Source organism: Colossoma macropomum, unplaced genomic scaffold (genome assembly GCF_904425465.1).
Source record: "Colossoma macropomum unplaced genomic scaffold, Colossoma_macropomum, whole genome shotgun sequence".
NCBI lineage: Eukaryota > Metazoa > Chordata > Actinopteri > Characiformes > Serrasalmidae > Colossoma > Colossoma macropomum.
The window spans coordinates 823090-838544 of NW_023495014.1; the positions used below are offsets into that span (position 1 = coordinate 823090).

General features: G+C 41.9%; 1 protein-coding gene across 5 annotated transcripts in view; it reads right to left on the reverse strand.

The window, feature by feature from the left end:
• The window catches only part of LOC118800927 (R3H domain-containing protein 1), a 73271-nt gene extending 58406 nt beyond the window's left edge, over positions 1–14865 (reverse strand). For 2 of the 5 annotated variants that reach the window (XM_036561102.1, XM_036561098.1), the window contains exon 1: positions 14761–14865. The gene's annotated coding sequence lies outside the window, so the exon portion shown is untranslated. Of the gene's footprint in view, positions 1–3541; positions 3701–14760 lie in introns of those variants that run through there. The other 3 variants (XM_036561100.1, XM_036561099.1, XM_036561101.1) reach the window with 3 other exon arrangements.
• Between the last annotated feature and the right edge of the window lie 590 nt (positions 14866–15455).

The window sequence follows — 15455 nt, forward strand, 5'->3', positions numbered from 1 at the left end:
AATAATAATGTCAGTCCCATCATCCGTGAGCCAATCAGCATGTTTGTTCCAAATTCTAGACTGCTGATTGGCTGTCTAAATTACATTACGCGTGCATATTATTAACGTCAGCGCTTCCTGATTAGTCCGCAGCCCATTACAATCAATACTAACACCTTACACTCATTTCTGCTTTAAGCCACACCCACTTTCGGTTTGTAATTAAAAGGCGGCGTCGTAAAAAGTAACGTTTAGGAAACGGTATTGAAAGTAAGGTTTCGGGGTTGGTACCGACACAAATTCTCTCCAACACACAAACACACACACGCACAGCAGAAGCAGGCTGATCAGGATTCAGGAGATTAGCATCACACACTGGGTGACAGTAACACAGGTGGTGTCAATGACAGAAGCAGGTGCTAGCTAGCATCCTGACCTCCCTCCTTCACTCACACAGGAGCTGTGTTGGCATTCGAGCTCACAGCCGGTCTGTCACACCCGTCAGACCTGCCCCTCTGTGTGTGTGTGTGTGTGTGTGTGTTATCCTGCAGTAGCTGTGTAGGGATGAAGGTGTAAAATCCCCCACAGGCATCGCGCACACACTAAAGCCTCTCTTTAAACTGTCCATTATTCCTCTGTCTCTCTTTCCCTTTCGCTCTGCACCTTCCTGGCTCTTTTATTCTCCTCTCTCTCTCTCTCTCTCTCTCTGTCTGGCACTAACTGCCTGCGCTAACTAACACGAATTCCGCGGTACGTACATGCGGGTCAGAGGGCTCGCCGCTAGCGCAGTTTGCTAATCGCACACCGGCGCTAAGTGCTCCACTCAAGGACAATTACGACTGTAAAGCGGGGAGAGGAGCGCGGCAGACGAGGCGCTCGCCCCGCGGATGAACTCTACTGTAAAGGATTTAAAGTGCACACATAAAGCTCGCAGAAATTACATGCTCTTACTATATTACAGAGCATCACTGCGGCCAAAACTACTGAATATCTCTACAATCTCTCTGTCTGACCGTCTCTCTCTTTTCCTCCACCAGGCAGATCACACCGCTCAACAGTTCTTTCATAAAGACTCGACTTTAGAAGAGACCCGATGCGAGAACAAGGCCACAACTCGGAATCTACATTTCAAAAATGAGCCGCCGGCGAGCGTTCAGTCCAACACACCTGCTCTCTCAAACAGCCGTCCATTAATAGTGGAAAACACTGTCCTCTCTACACTCCATGTTAACCATCACTGCTGACGCACTGGCTCTCAGAGACAATGTGCGACGCAGTCTTGACTGTCTCAGGCAAATAAAGCTAAACGAAACACAATATTATTACATTAACAACATAATATTACCCATGTTGAAATTATTTTACTGTGTGTGACTGAATTAAATGCCAACTGCCAATTTCCTGCATGTGAATTAAGTCTAGTCTTTGACTAAGACACACTGTCAGTGATTCAGCACTGAAAACCTCACCTTTTTAGTCTACACTTAGTCTTAATGTGAATCTGAAAAACCAGTCCCGCCTGTTTTAAAGCCAGATACCTAATAAGATATGCTGACACCAATTTAATTAAATGCCCATCAGTCATCCTTTGCTTATTAACATCTTAATGTTACATAAACGCTGCGAAATATGCAGCATTTGAAGTGACAGCTAGTGATTTTAGCACATTACTGCACTTCCACTTCTCTTTCAGGCCACAAGAGGGCGCAAAACGCACAAATCGCCTTTAGCGACATTTTTAAATCATGTTTCACAATCGGCCTGTTTGTTTTGTACCAGTTAACATAACCACAAGTTAAAAGATGTGCCCATTTGAAAGTTGCCACACATCCAAGAACAACTGACGTTACCAAAGAACAACTTAAAATGGCTTTTTGCAGAGCAATAAAGGCAGTCTCAAAAAACTGCATATTTACATAAAACGTCAGCATTCGCACGCATAACCACAGGTCCTGCAGAAATTTAAAAATTCTTTTGAGCTTTGAGCATCATTGCTTACTACGGTCACCTGCTGGGCAGAAACCTCCGCTGAGGTGCTTGGACTTTTGGACCAATGCTGGCAGAACTGTGGAAGAATGAGGGCAGATACAATCTGAACTAATCTGAACAGTATCTGCTATCTCAGTTGTGTTCAGATTTGCACCTGAAACCATTTAATAATTGGAATTAGCTAAATTTTTCATGAAATGATGGAGCTCAGGCTATCGGCTTAATGATTAGAATGGGTGCTGTCTGTGAAGCTTGAACCAAATGTTACAGGCTAAAAAATCAATTACAGAACTGCACATTAATATCACCATCATCATACAAGTAACGGCAGGTAATTGCTTAATAATTATGTCACCATTAGCGTATGATATTTGGTCATGATACAATTATATTAACTATCCAGTGCATCATATGAGAGGACATTTAGAAAGGTGCAGATATTGTAAATATTACTAATGGGCACTGGCACACAATTTTTACACCAAATTTGTCCCGAAGAGAAAAGAAAAGCAGACAGTCAGACATTCATTAACAATGCACCCTCAGCATGACCCAAATTAGCTGAACTATGAAGCACACACAACTATATTCATGCTTTTATTCTTTCTAATTCATTGTCTGTCATTTTTCTCTGTCTGTGGCTTCTCCTCCCTCTTCCTCACTGTCTCAGTTACAATATTCCGCACATTAACAGCATTAAGCAAGCGCCCGCAGCCGCGCGCCGCAATTTACACTGCCGGAGCGTGACACGGTGGAACACACACACAATGCTGTCTGCTAATAGTGGCCTCAGGCACTTTTCACAAAAATATGAAATGAGGCGCAGAAGCTATGAGCCAAGGCATAAGTTATGTTCTTCTTCCAGGCAATCAGCATCTTCAAACAAACATGTACATGATCTTTGTAAATTTATCAGCTGTAGTGAGTTTAACAGTAACTCTGAATTAAGAACCTAGTCCCTCGTTCTCATGAGATAATCAAAGCCTTTCTAAAATCTCCCAGGCAGACATGACTTCACGTCCCAGACAGCATCACCTTATAGAGATTCGGACTCTTTTGTTCAACTACTCTGCTCACCTACAATACAAATGTGACATTTTCTTACAGAAAAGTGGCCTAATTTAGAATTTAAATGGCTTACAAGCATCAAATTTGGAAGATAACTCAATTTCAGATTAAGTCAATTCAGATCCCATAAGAAACTGTAGTATAGCACAACTGGCATGATATTTTCACTCTACACAATACATTTACCTTCCAAACTGATTCAATTCAGGTTAAATAAGAGGACGCAAGGACTTTGTATTGTAAAACTACAGAATGCCTAGCGCTACGTTATTCTGCCTTCTAAACAGTGTTAATTCAGGTCCCATAAAGTGCAGTACAGCACAAAGGATGTTACATTAGCTGCAGAATACATAGTGCTACACTCATTCACCCTCCACACAGTGTCAACTCAGGTGCAGTGCAGCACACAGGATGTTACATTTCAAAACTACACACAAACAAATCTCAAGATACATCAACACGCACCGCAACGGGACAGCTCGCACGCACCCCCCCACACACACACCTGCCTCGCAGCGAGCCTCATCTGCTCTTCAGCTTACATCGTTAGTCTCCATAGCACCGTCGGCAGCATCGAACGGAGCGCGGCTCACCTCAGCTCTGTCTGGCAGACGACCGCTCGTGTACCTGCCCCAACCCATCGCCACGACAACCAGCCCTGCCTCTCTCTCTCTCTCTCGCATACACACACGCGCAGAGCCAAATCAACAGCTGGCTTTAGTGAGGTCATCCTCATCTAAGCCAATCGTAAAGCCCCGCAGGACGGCTGCGGCATGTGGGAGCTAATGTGGGCCCCTCCCTTATTAGCCAATCAGCTGGCCCCGCGGACCTGAGAGACAGATGACAAGGGGGGGGAGTGGGGGGGCTCGCTCAAACACACACATTTGGCTGGTGTGTGTGTGTGTGTTGGACTGCCGCTGAGGGAGAGTCTGTCAGGGACAGAGCGTGCCAACAGAATTCATGCACCTTCTTCAGTCCATGAGGCATTCGAATCTGGAGTAGACACTCAGTGTCCACTCAATATAGCCAGTGTCCTTATTTTACCACAAACCTTTCAGCTGGAGTACGCACTCGCAGTACATAACCAATACAGCCTAGGAGTCCTTACTGTACCCCATAAACCTTTTAACTGTAGTATGCACTCACAACCCACAATGTATACTCAACGTAAACTCAGCCACAGTGCTGAGTGTAAATACAGGACTGCACAAGTTGTTTAACGGGTTCAACTTTCTCGTTTGGGTTCTCACAGTCCGCCTCCCAGGATTTTATCCTGCGTTTTCCCCTGCTTTCGTTCTGCGACTCACCTTATCCCTTAATTACCTTAAAGTAGGGGTGTAACAGTATGCAAATTTCACGCTACACAATAAAACTCCAACATTTATTTTTGAATTGATGTACTTTTTGGTAATTCAGAAATTATTTTTTTTTAACTTGCACTGTTGTCTCTAAAAGACAACGGTGCTTGTTGAAGGGATAACTGACAATTTTCTTAAAAGACAAAAAATAAATAAAAAACATATAAACAAAAGTACTCAGAGTAAACTAAAAATTTTAACTTAAAGGTTACATGTCAATATTAAATTAACTGAACGTCACAAGTTAATTTACAATCTGATTTTGTGTTTGTATGTAAAGTGTGGTCTCTTCTGCCTGGTTCTGGCTGAAATGACAGATGTATTTTCTATTGTGGCTCAATCTCCCAGAAAATTGTGGAATCTACAACCAAACAGAGGTGCAAATTGGTAGCTATTGACATCCCTACTAGTGCAAGTTATTTGTTTCAGCTGGTCAGAATTGGTACTCAGTAGCTGCTTGAATCCTGTGGGGAGATATAGCTAACTAAAGTAAGTAGCTAACTAAAAATCTAATTTCCACAGTTCCAGTACACTTATCAACACATGGCTGAAATATCTAAATTTTGCTTCCTTAGTTTAGCGTTGGAGCTGCAAGGTTGCTAAGCCAAAAGTCACCCAAATTTTTCTGTAAATACATCCTCATTTTCCATCCAGATCTTCAGTAAGGTTGCCCAGACTTGAAATGGTTTAGTGCACAGAATAACTAACTGCAAACTCTGAACATGATGTCTAAACACCTGTCGTATTTTAATCAGGCATGCTAGAGTTACTCACTTGCGTTGACAATTTAGCACTGAGGTAAATGAGACCCATGCTTGTGAGAAAATGGTTGCGTGGAAAATAAACGGCAAAAGCGTTCAGGAGAGAACAGTTCAGTGCAGCCAAAAGGATACTAACCAGATTAAGCAAGTGAAGGATGACATCAGCACTGCACAGCATGAGAGCAGCGCATTATAGAAAGTTTATCCAGAGCATGTTTGGGATGTTGTTTGAAAGCACTACTTGATAAATTCTTGACGTGGGACTGAAACTTACTTATGGACAGCTGATTATCATGATATATAGTTTTACTTTTAGACGCTAGGTTTAGCCTAAACACATATTTGAAGCTTGTCATTCACACAATATATTTCTTACTTTGTAAGCTGCAGTTTTACAGTTTTAGACAATTGTCAATTTCTGCTACAGAGTGTTGCTCTCTTTTGCGCAGATGCGATGTGTGTATTGACCATTAGCTGAAGGCTTCGCGGTGTGTGCAAGTGCAAATTTTCAGAGTAGACATGGAGATGGGAACCAACGGAAGGCGATCCTCAGTCATCACCAGATGGCGATAGTTCTTAAACGTCAGCTTGGTGTTTTCTGGGCCTAAGACTGATATGTAAACTAACTCCGTTATGATTGTCATACCTTAAAAAATGAAAATTCTGTTTGGCTGATTCAAATCAGCCTGCATATCCACTAGAGATGGCATATCCATATCAATACATATTGATATTGGGCCGATATCAGCAGAAAATGCTGGATCAGATATATCATATATCTCATTGTGTGATGTGGTAATGTTAGCTGTGTATAGAGTGCGAATAGTTTGAGCATGAAACCCTAATTTTAGCTTACCTAAAGTGCGTCAATTAAAAACAGCTCGTCTTAAATTTTACTGAACCAGTATCATTATTGGCTGATGCTCAAGGCTTCATTAACTATACGAGAAAAGCAAATGTGGTGTTGTGCTGTCTCTAGTATCCACTATGCAGGATGAAGTATATGCTGTATACTCAATTAAGCAGGTTTGATAAACACAAAGACCATCACACCAACCTCTCATGCCCAAGATTTGTCCACAGATATCAGACGACTCCACAATTCCTGCCCGATATCTGGAACCAGTTTCACAACCACCACCTACCACACCGGCTAACGCGCCTCTAACTAGGCAACTGCAAGCATAGACTCATTACGCTGGTACAGCACTTCCTGACTTCCAGCTTTAGGCACCTAATTACACGTAGCCTAGTAATGGTTAATAAGGAATGAGCTTAACTGCTAAGCAGACTTAAAAGCTGGCATCATGCCTACAGGCTGCCACGGATACAAGCAGCTGAAGTGAATGGGGGAAAGCATGGTGAATGAGAAGTCTAAAGAGTGAGTCAAAGATAAACAGGTGGACTGAGGGACGATGCAGTCCATTTCAAAAATCTACTATGCAAAAATATCTTTTTGAATCTAGTACACAGAATAACGTCCTTGAGGTTCTGTGGGAAATAAGCATACCCTGTTCTGAGGCCAGGCAAAAGTAGGACAGGTATGGTTATAACACAAAAGAAATGACCGGCACTTAAAAACAAGAAAACAGCAGTCACAGCAGGTCAGTTAAGGCTGACAACGGCTGAACTAATGAACCCGGCCTCCTCCGGCTTAGTGGCTTTGGTTTAAAAAAAAATAATAATAATAAAAAATAAACAATTTTTACAAAAATAATAAATTACACTGACAACAAAAAAATTATTAAAAAAATAGACGAAAACTCCCAACAGAAGAGCAGCATCCTTCTAGGCCTCTGTTCTCCTCCCTGCAAGAACAGGAGAAAAAGAAAAAAAGAATTCACACAAATGCTGCCAAAGCACCGCGTCTCGGCAGCCTCATCTGCATTATAAAGCAGGCAGAGGAGCCCTGCTGTATAATTAAGGCCCGCGATGCAATTTGCTTTGAGAAGAGAAGTGACAAATGTGTTTATTTACGTGCTCCCCACGGAGGCCGGAGCCACCCTAAAGTGCGCAGGAAACGGCCGATGAAGAGGGGCTGCAATAACAGACAGCCTCTAACGAGCTCCCGAAGGGTAGAGGGGACTGAAACACCAGCGTTTTTTTGGGGCCAATTCCTCCTAGCCAAACCATACCTATTGCAGCATGACAATGGCATAGAAAGCTGATCTCTGATCAGCGTGTTGGAGGAAGCTGAATGCGGCAGGAGGAAGCAGAGCGGTGTTGCTGAGTGGATAATAGCTCATCCTCATTAGGCAGAGACATCCTGAACAGCGGGGAGAGCAGGTCACTGTGGCTTGAGGTTCGCCTGCAGCCACCGCCAGCTCTGCTATGACGTCTGGCAACAAAGTCGTGTCAAAGTGGAACGGAACGAAGCGCCGATTGGTCCTGACGTCTCAGCATGAACTCAGCGACACACAACCGAATCCCACCTATCACCCACCACCGCCCTCTAACTGTCCGTGTGCTTGTTTTCTGGGCATGCCTGTGCAGTTATGACATTCGCACAGAACAGATGTACTTCTGAAACACTCTCCAGCCTAAACAGGAGGGCTTATGCAACATTGTTCGTCCTCATCATCTGACGTTGTGTCCTGCTGCTGCATAGCATTTAACTGTCTTACCAAAAGTACCTTCAGCAATATATACAGAAATTTGAGGCTTTGTCCCCTGTAACTTCTCAAATCTGCTGCCAGAGTAGCTGGGATGGTTGTTTGTCTGACTTGGGCGTGGTTAAACGTAGTGTTGTAGTCATGACCATTACAGGAGAGTCTGAGTCAAGACCGAGGCCTGGACACATCAGGCCAGAGTAAAATCAAGACTTTGCAGTAGTCAAGTCCGAGTCAAGAGAGAGACCAGGAGCGGAGAGACGGAGACAAAACTGAGACCAGATTAAAAAATATTTTAGGAAAAGAAAAATGATAAGCATTGATAAAAAATAATATTTTTAATATGTGTTTAAACAATGAACACGAGAGGGAGTGTGTTATTGCGGAATAACATCACAGCTGTGATTTGGTCGCAGGCACGAGCCGATATAGCGATAACACATGACCTTGAGTGTCCTATGACTTTTATACAACAGTTTAAAAAAATAAAGTAATAAATTAATAAACTGGGCCGTGAACGTGGCATTTCATATGTTTTAATCTCAGCAATTCCTTCCGCCAAATTATAGTTCCTTAACAAGCAGCTCGCTGCTACGTCGCAGTAACAAACTCCATTCACTCGCTGCACAGCCGGCAGTTCGTTCTCCAGCTCCTTACACTAAATTCCGAAACATACATCAACACTGAGCAGCTTTTTTGTTTTTTATTGCTGCAGTTTTATGGCTCAGTCCGATTTGGTCAGACTCTGAAGACGAGACTACACGTTTGGCGAACGGTATTCGGTTCATTTCTGCCTAATTCCAGGTTGTTCAGCTGTTCTTCTGTCACAGCTGCCGACTGAAAAGCTTGCTCAGCGATAATGACAGTTTGGGAATTTAGTGAGTCTGACCAAATCGGCTGTAGATCAAATATGATCTTAAAAGTATCTATTTTCTGTTTGTGCGCAAACTAAGTACAAACTCGTCAAACTCGTTGCTTAGCAACGGCATCTCAGTGGAGTGATACAATGTTTGTGAAAAACCTGTGATGTTATGGCGAAATAACAGCACGGTTAGAACGCTTCTCAACCAATCAGCTTGTGTGGCCGGAACTAACTGTTGTATAATGTAAAATAACACAAATAATACATCCCTTAAGTCAACGGACTGTACACCAAACAAACAAATATTTTAAATGAAAATATAGTAATACCAACATTCTGATCTGCTGTCAGGGGGACGTTTTGAGTTTTGGAACCAACGAACACCAAAAAAATAAAACCCAGTTAAGCCATCACCGAAAGGATCTATTAGATCCCCAAATGGCAGCAAACAGATTTAATTTAAAAATGTACAAAAAGGACTGTTTAATTCTGTCTGAAGGTACTGTTAATAAGCCATAATGATAGAAAACAAAGGTCTAATTATCCCAGATGCGCTTAGCTGAACAACGTCCGAATCCACATTACCCCAAGACCGAGACAAGACACATCAGGCCAGAGTAAAATCAAGACTTTGTAGTAGTCAAGTCCGAGTCAAGAGAGAGACCAGGAGCGGAGAGACGGAGACAAAACTGAGACCAGATTAAAAATATTTTAGGAAAAGAAAAATGATAAGTATTAATAAAAAATAATATTTTTAATATGTATTTAAACAACAGAACACGAGAGGGAGTGTGTTATTGCGAAATAACATCACAGCTGTGATTTGGTCGCAGGCACGAGCCGATATAGCGATAACAAATTAATAAACTGGGCTGTGAACGTGGCATTTAATGTTTTAATCTTAGCAATTCCTTCCGCCAAATTATAGTTCCTTAACAAGCAGCTCGCTGCTACGTCAAAGTAACGAACTCCACTCACTCGCTGCACAGCTGGCAGTTCGTTCTCCAGCTCCTTACACTAAATTCCGAAACATACATCAACACCGAGCAGCTTTTTTGTTTTTTATTGCGGCAGTTTTATGGCCTAAATAACGTCAAGACCGAGACTGTTTAATTTACGTTCTGAGGTACTACAACACTAGTAAAATGTATCAGCATGTGGAATTACAGCTTTATATGTGCTACTGCGTTTTCTATCATTATATACAAGAAGTACAGTGCTGCCTTTGTTGTTATACTGAATCGTGAGCCCAGTGTTGTGTGGGCTGAGAGTATCAATACACTCCTACAATTCACATCACTAAGAAAGCTTATTGGTTTGTTTAACTGGAGTAACAATAATTTGCAACTGAAGTGTGAGACGTTTTGCAAATTTGTTTGCTTGTTCAAAAAGTAAGCTTCTCATTTTTCTGCTTTCTTCAACGTTCTTTACATATCAAAATAACTGAAAAATATGAAACGCATTAAGAAATCCGTTATTAATGGAGAAGAGTAGTTTAACAAGCATAAACATTTGCTTTATCCCCTAGGATTAAGGCAAATTGTGCTAGCCTGAAAATACCCTTATGTCATTTTACGTCTGTTTCATTTTTGGAAATACAGCCTACTAATGCCAAGGTGTCCAGTATCTTTCCTGGTCATGTAGCAGCGAATACAGTTGTAAATATTTGCACAGCACCCATTTTTCTTGTCCGGTTGTGTATCTTTCTGTTCATGGGCTCTTATAGGCAGGTAACGTGCTGACTGGACTTGCAAGAAATGCCCGAGCGCGGAATGGCTTGCCAGCATTTTCTTTTGTTTAACCGTTTTAAGGCTATTTACACAGGGAGATGCCAGCTCAGCCTAAACTGTGGGGCCCAAAGATAAAAGATCAAAAATCCATAACCTCAAAATCCATTACCAGGGTCTGAAATGAACTTTCTCTCCACCTTCCACTGTGACAAGCAGATGATTTTTTTTTTTAGTACCACTCAGAATTTTTATCAGCCACTTCTGAAGTCTGTGTGGAAACATGAATTAAACCAGACTCTTATGCCTGCATTTAAATAGTAAAATTAGAACAGTTTTGCTTACATCCACATCAGATTTGCATTTTCTGATTGACGCTCTTGACAACTATTCACTATCAGTTTGACGGCACAGACAGTGAAGCCTGGACTGTCAACATTGCAGCACGACAACAGAACTGATTCTAGCTCGCATTCGTGACATTCAAATTTAAGTCGTATCACAGCATGTTAACTGCTTGTTAAAGTATGGAAAAATGCATTCACCAAGGCAGAGATCTGACGACTTCACCCACCACATCCCACGTTAAGTTGGTCAAACTGAATCATTTTTGGTTCGTTTTTGTTCTCAGCGGCGAACATCAGGCCACAGAACTGATCCGCCCTACTTCAGTGCTGAATGTTTAAATAGCACAATCAAAAATCTGCATGAAAGCTAAGGTGAGAACCGTCCCGTAAGATTCAGATTAGACTCACCATGGTGGGGCTCCGCTGGAGCCCTGCGGATCATTTCTTCCCGCAGCCGCTCGCATGCTATTTATTTTCCCCGTGACAGAAACGGGACAGTGCGGCGACGGTCGCCTAACAATACAATGCAAGCGCGATGAAAACAATCGCAAGGTCAAAAGTCCTAGACTAGATAACTTATCGTGTTGGCTACTGCCAAAAATAATGAGAAGGGTTTTTTTATGGCTCGAGTTTGCATCAACACTGCAGGCTTTAATGCGCCATTCTGATTTTCTTTTTTTTTTCTACATCTGTTCATGTCCAAGCAAAGTGACCAAAATCAGACACATGTAGAGGTTGGCAATATAACAATATTTTATCATTATCGTGACACATTACACTACAATATGCTTTTCCCAGCATATCCTGGATATCGTCAGTACCTAAAAAACCGACTACCGACTGCATGTTTCATTACAAGGAGGGCATAATTAGTCTTGTTTAACTGTATTCAGTGCAAGAGAAATTACTGTATTCATAGTTTTTCACAGTATTTTTAAAATGGCAATGCTGGGTCTGCTTTTTTCTGTTCCAACTCATCAAAATATATATATATATATATATATATATATTGTGATACACAGAGTATCATGAAAATGTCTTCCAACATCATGATATTATATTTTTGCCTACCCCTAGACACATATGTTAAAAACACATGCTCCAATTACCTGATTTAAGCCATGATTGGCAGGTTCTCCATCATCTGGAGCCTGGATTTTCTGTCTCATGACAGTCGATCACTTTTAACTGGAGTGTATCTCCACGGCAACTTATGCTGTATGCCTAACGTCTTCCAGGGCAGGCTCAGTTCAGAATTTTGGATCATAAACAGCTCTTGGACCAATCAGATCGAGCTTCTGGCCGATCAGACAGCCTTCTGACGGAGGTGGACCCTTCTAGTCCTTTTCAGGTCACGTTTGTGGCACCAATCACATATAAAGCAACAAGCGCTAATACAGTGTCAGTGTTGCTTTTTACTGTTATAAATGCCTCACATTCTACCTGTCTTTAACATGATTTCTTTTTCCCTACTTTGAAAATCAAGCCCCTCAACTCTTTTTTTTTTTCTTGTTTTACACAACTGTCTGCTCATAATAAACATCATGCTTTCATGTTCTTGCAGAGATTAAACATATCTTGAGCATCTATACCTAAATTAACAGAGAACGTTATTAACTGAGTTAAACAAGTGAACCGCAGTTGCATTTGTCAGGTTCTGTAAGGCTAAAACTTAAGTTGAACATGCTTCGTGAGAAAGGCCCCTGGAGAGACTGCAAGGCTGTAACGAAAATTGGGAACTAAACTGACTAGCAGGGCTGCACAACATATACAAAAAATTGGTATTGCGTTGTTGTATTGCACCATATTGTGATTTGGTGAGTGTTGAAACACATTCAAAATGCACTGGTGAAACAATAATGTGGCATAATTATAAATTGGTCAGCATTATTCTGACCACAATGAGCTTCAGCCCAAATCCACATGCACACATTCATATCTTCCACAGAGCTTAACACCGCATCTTACGCAAAGCAAAGCGCAGCGTAAATAACGTTAACTTATTTTCAATCCCTTTTAGAACAGGATAAACTGACACCTAGCAATAAATCAGTTCAAAGTAGGCCAATGTCACCTAAAAGCTGCAGTTTACTTGTCCATCTAGAATAAAACTGTACGACTTCTAGCTGCAAGGAGGTGTGAGACAACCTACTGGTATAAATGGAACAGAAACAGGGCTATATGTCTCTTACTGACTAGCGTACAGGCACTGAATGGCACAGCCAAAGACAATCCAAGCATTTAGACACATGAATAAAATTAGCGTGCTTTGTGAAAGCATGAAAACTGGTTGTGGAGGCCGCCTGGCCTGCAGCTCACGCATTTTAGCTCTTGACTAATTTTTGACTGACCCTGTACAGATTAAGTGAGCATAAGCCACAGAGCAAACAAGCAGAATGACCTTCTTCAAGGTTTTAATATCTTCAAAGCGAGTCTGCTGGACCCAAAGTTAGGCCAAGAAAGTCGGCTAGGACTAAATATGTCAAAGTGACTAAAGGCTACAAAAATAAGTCAAAAATAAATGTCAAACGCTATAAAACTGTTAGGATAGTTAGTCATTGCACAGTCCAGCCAAGCACATTGTGGGCACCACAGACAAGTTTCACTGTGCACTGCTTGAAGGGGAACTCCACCGATAATTCTGCATAATTAAATAACTAACATATCAACAAAGTCATTCAGAGTGATTTAGTGTGAAATGCTCCGTTCTGGAAAAACTTGCCAAGTCAGAACTGTTCACTATGGTGGTGATAGAAACCAGACATCTGAGGAGCTTAATGCCTCTAAAAGCTCCCTCTCAGAAAGTTTTTACATTAAGTGGTTACGAATACATTGTCTGATATCAGAGACATTGTATTACAGTAGTTCTGTCATAAGGTTTTTGGTCTAAATCGTTTTTAAATCAGTTTATTTTAATCCATCATGGTGAAAAGCTAAAAGAAAGGTGTTGTAAGGCAAAAGTCCCCAAAGAAAATTTATTTCTAGATTTATTTTACCATCATCAACATTACATATTTGAAAAAAAGAATCAGAAGACACGCGTAGGTTCACTGGTGGCTCTGGATATTAAATAAAATAGCTATATTTGTGTTGCATACATCGTGACCCCTGGTTCCTATCACCACCACTGCAAAGAAATCTGAGTCATGTTCTACAATGAATCATTTCACATCAAACCACGCGGAATGACTTTGTTTACATTACAGCCACTGAATTACACAGAAATTTTGAAAAATCAGTGGAATTCCCCTTTAAGCTTCGCTGAAGCCAAACTTATTTTCAGGAACGGTTCCTTTGGCAGATAAAGGAAAAAGTCGAGAGACATTTGCAGACAATTTAACAGTAAGGCTGCTAAAACCGGCAAACCTATTTGCTCTGTGACCCTGACCACCAGCCAGGCCCTCACCATTAACTTAGATTAGCCAAACGTCAAGAGCCACCGTCTGAGAGAGAGGGAGCTCGACAGCCAGCTAATGGCTGAGCTAACGTAGCTGACATGCTAACGAAAGCGATTAGTTGAAGTTAAAAAAGCTGAGCAGGTCCTCAATTTTCTCCCTAACACGCTAGCCATCTCCTTTACCTCCTTTTGCCGTTTCATTCAGCAAACAACTCAAGCTAGCGCGTGTAACAACGAAGCCAACACTATGAAGCGCCGTCAAAAAGCAGCTAGCTAGCCGGTTTTAATGTACGTTCCTCAGCACGGCATGCGAGAGCCGTGCTAAATGCTGGCTAGCCAGTTCAAGTCCCACAGTCGTGCTTTATAACAAAAGACCTTTGTTGGCAAGGCAGGTAGACATGACTCCACGCAGGTTTAAACAATTTAGTAAGCTGTCGTGTCCGACATGCCGCCACGGACACTGAAGCGCTAGCTCGGCTAGGTAGCAACGTACAGCCTTTTCGATGAAACCCACCGGCTAATGCCGATAGCTATGCTACTAGCTACTTATCTTAAGATAAGTGTGCCCTTACAGTTAAGCTAAGATTGTCAGTTTGGCCACAAACGAACATCACATTACTTATCAGCAAGCACATTAAGAACAAAAACCAAACACGAACGTACCGATATCAATGAGAGAGTCTGAAACTTTCCAGAAGAAAACCAAAATCAATGTCGCAGAAGCATGTACGGCTAGCACGCTAAACTGAACAAGTCAATCAGTCAGCAACACTGGGGCTACTAGGGCCGCGGCCCAATATGCATATTTGTGTTCTAACGAGGGTGCCTAGCTAGTGCGTAGAGTTTTGGCTGCCTTTGGCGGAAAACACAAGTGCGCACAAGCTAAGCGTCCTAAGTAAGTGCACTGGTACGCATGTTGGAACGCAGCCGAGGACGAGGAAAGAAAGGCAGCGGAGAAAGGGGAGCGGGAAGTCGAGTGACTGGCAGATACCGCAGCGAATCGGATGGTTCAAAAGTGAAACGGGGTCCCGCCTCCTGAAACAGTTTAAAGTTTAATGATAATATAATGAAACACAGAGTGTGCAAGGAGACACCACCCACCTAGTCTGAAAAAAGACAAAAAATAACGCCTGCCATTGTGCAACTGACGCCCCTCCTCATCCATCCTATTTGGATGAATGTTGTTTGGGCTATTAATCACAACAGATATTGTAATTCTATGTATAGTATCCATAGAGATGTAACACTAAATGGGTTAAGATGTGTCAGAAGTTCAACTAGTTACAATTACAGGCATATATAGAACTACTTTGTTTCAGATAAACAAAGTTGACAGCCTAACTACAGTATAGGTTAAG